Source organism: Budorcas taxicolor, chromosome 2, assembly GCF_023091745.1.
Source record: "Budorcas taxicolor isolate Tak-1 chromosome 2, Takin1.1, whole genome shotgun sequence".
In the NCBI taxonomy this organism is placed as follows: Eukaryota; Metazoa; Chordata; class Mammalia; order Artiodactyla; family Bovidae; genus Budorcas; species Budorcas taxicolor.
Genome location: NC_068911.1, coordinates 24,710,882 through 24,714,509, shown reverse-complemented (window position 1 = coordinate 24,714,509; position 3,628 = coordinate 24,710,882). Strand labels below are relative to the sequence as shown.

Genomic DNA, 3,628 nt, shown 5'->3' with positions numbered 1-3,628 from the left:
TCTGGCAAGGTTGGCACTAAAAATTAAAGGACAGATAAACAGTTTTCCAGAGAAGCAAAAACTAAAGGAGTTTATTACCACTAAACTGGCCTTATAAAAGTGTTAAAAGGTTTTCTATAAACAGAAAAGAAAGATCACAACTAGAAATAAGAAAATATATAAAGGAAAAAATTCACTGGTAAAGGCAAATATATAAGAAAAGCAATGTATCAGCCACTTTAAAATCTAGTACAAAGTATAAAAGACAAAAATGTAGTACAATCAACTGTAGCTATAGTAAGTAATTCAGGGATATACAAAATAAAAAGATATAAAATATGACATCAAAAACATAAAGTATGGGAGGGGAATAAAAATGTAGTGCTTTTAGAATGCTTTTGAATTTAACCAACTGTCAGCTTAAAACAGATGGTTAAATATGCAGGTTGATACAGATGAATCTCATGGTAACCACAAACAAAAAAAACTACAATGGATATACAAAAATAAAGAGAAAGGAATCCAAACAGAAGACTAAAGGAATCCATCAAACCACAAGGAAGAAATCAAGAGAAGGAAATAGGAATTACTAAACAACTGAGAGACAATTAGCAAAATTGCAATAAGTACACATCTATCAATAATTACTTTACATGTAAATAGACTAAATGCTCTAATCAAAAGACATAGGGTAGCTGGAAGGATATTAAAAACAAAACAAAAACAAGAGCCGTGTATATACTGCCTATGAGAACCTCACCTCTCAGATATAAAGATACACATAGACTGAAAGTGAAGGTATGGAAAAATATTCTATGTATATGGAAAATAAAAGGAAACTGGGATAGCAATACTCGGGTTAAATGAAATAGACTTTCAAACAAGACTGTAATAGGAACAAGGAAGGGCATTACATGATGATAAAGAGGTCAGTCCAACAAAAGGATGTAACCTTTATAAATCTTCATGCATCTAACATGGGAACACTGAGACATAATAAACAGACTTTTGGACTCAGTGGGACAAGGAGAGGGTGGGATGATTTGAAAGAATAGCATTGAAGCATGTACACTTCCGTATGTAAAATAGATAGCCAGTGGGAGTTTGACATTTGACACAGGGCACCAGTTTGGGTGCCCTGTGACAACCTAGAGGAATGAGGTGAGGGGGAGATGGGGGAGGGACGTTCAGAAGGGAGGGAATGCATATATGTCTATGGCCAACTCATGTTGATGTATGGCAAAAACCATCACAATATTGTAATTAATAAATAAAAAATATTAATAGCAATAAGAGAGAAATAGACAACAATGCCATAATAGTGAGGATTTTAATATCCAACATACATCAATGGGTAGATCATTCAGACAGAAAATAAGTAAGTAAATACTGATTTTAAATGACACATTAGACCTTGTTAGAGCACAGGTTCAATAGTTGTATAGTTGCATGCAGACTTAGTTGCTCCAGCATGTGGCATCTTCCCAGACCAGGGGTTGAACCTGTGTTTCCTGCGTTGGCAGATGGATTCTTTACCACTGAGCCACCGGTGAAATCCTCTTTGAGAGGTTTTTGTTTTAAGGTAATGTTGGCCTCACAAAATGAGCTTGGAATTATGCCTTCCTCTTCAATTTTTTGTAGTAATATGAGAAAGATAGGCTTTAACCCTTCTTTGGCGGGTCCCACCACGTGCTTTCGGCGGCGACATGGAGCTGGAGGAGTTAGGGATCCGAGAGGAATGTGGCGTGTTCGGGTGCATTGCCTCAGGGGAGTGGCCCACGCAGCTAGATGTGCCACATGTGATCACTCTGGGACTCGTGGGGCTGCAGCACCGGGGTCAGGAGAGTGCTGGTATTGTGACCAGTGATGGAAATTCGATACCCACATTCAAAACACACAAGGGAATGGGTCTTGTAAATCATGTATTTACTGAAGACAATTTGAAGAAATTATATACTTCAAATCTTGGAATTGGACACACAAGGTATGCCACTACAGGAAACTGTGAATTAGAAAATTGCCAGCCCTTTGTTGTTGAAACACTTCATGGAAAAATAGCTGTGGCACATAATGGCGAATTAGTTAATGCTGTGTGCTTAAGGAAAAGGCTTCTGCGTCATGGTATTGGTCTGTCAACAAGTTCTGATAGTGAAATGATCACCCACCTACTGGCTTATACTCCTCCTCAGGAACAAGATGACACCCCAGACTGGGTAGCAAGGATTAAAAATTTAATGAAGGAAGCACCCACAGCATACTCTCTGCTTATAATGCACAAAGATGTGATTTATGCAGTCTGAGATCCCTATGGAAATTGTCCTCTATGCATTGGTCGTCTTATTCCTATTTCTGATATAAATGATAAAAAAAAAAATCAGAAACGGAAGGATGGGTGGTGTCTTCAGAATCTTGTAGCTTTTTATCTATCGGTGCAAGATATTACCGTGAAGTCTTGCCTGGAGAAATTGTGGAAATATCCAGACATAAAGTCCAAACTCTTGATATTATACCAAGGTCTGAAGGAAAGGCAATGGCTTTCTGTATCTTTGAATATGTTTATTTTGCAAGACCAGATAGTATATTTGAAGACCAGATGGTTTACACAGTAAAATATTGTTGTGGTCAGCAGCTGGCCACTGAAGCCCCCGTGGAGCAGATTTGGTCAGCACTGTCCCAGAATCTGCTACACCTGCTGCTCTTGGTTATGCAACAAAATGTGGGCTTCCATACGTGGAGGTGCTATGTAAAAACCAGTGTGTAGGAAGAACATTCATTCAGCTAAACATGAGGTTAAGACAACTTAGTGTTGTGAAAAAATTTGGAGTACTGTCAGACAACTTTAAAGGAAAAAGAATTGTTCTTGTAGATGATTCAATTGTGAGACGCAATACCATCTCACCCATAATCAAGTTACTCAAAGAATCTGGTGAAAAAAAGGTATATATTCACATAGCTTCACCACCAGTTAGGTATCCATGCTTCATGGGAATAAACATACCAACAAAAGAAGAGCTTATTGCCAATAAACCAGAATTTGAGCATATTTCAGATTATCTAGGAGCAAACAGTGTTGTATATCTGTCAGTAGAAGGACTGGTTTCATCTGTACAAGAAGGAATAACACTGAAAAAACAGAGAGTGAAAAAGCAAGACATTATGGTTCAAGAAAATGGGAATGGTCTGGGATGTTTTGAAAACAATGGTCATTGTACAAAGGAAGATATTATGATTCAAGAAAATGAGAATTGTCTGGAATATTTTGAAAAGAATGATCATTGTACAGCTTGTCTGACTGGAAAATACCCTGTGGAACTGGAATGGTAGCTGCCAGGGGCAGACATCATATTTCAGGACACAAAAGTTGGTGAAGAAGTTGTAGTGGTTATACCTTCATTTACTGTCATTCAGTTGGTACAGTGTGAAATGCCACATGCTTGTAAGTTCTGCGATTTTTTTTTCTGAAAAGGATACCAAATTGCTATGATTTATTCAGTAATCCTGGATAAATACTTTGGTATTATGTAGGAACTTGGATGATCCTTTCAGTTTTATTCAATACTGTTATTTTTTAGAGATCATGTACATTTCAGATCATCAGCAGTAATGTAGCAGATAGGTGAATTTCTGTTTTAGAGAGGATTGCCAGGTA

General features: G+C 37.5%; 1 pseudogene; it reads left to right on the top strand.

Moving 5' to 3' along the window:
* The first annotated feature begins 1,685 nt into the window (after nucleotides 1-1,685).
* On the top strand, nucleotides 1,686-3,303 carry LOC128043906 (amidophosphoribosyltransferase-like; annotated as a pseudogene).
* The last annotated feature ends 325 nt before the right edge of the window (nucleotides 3,304-3,628 follow it).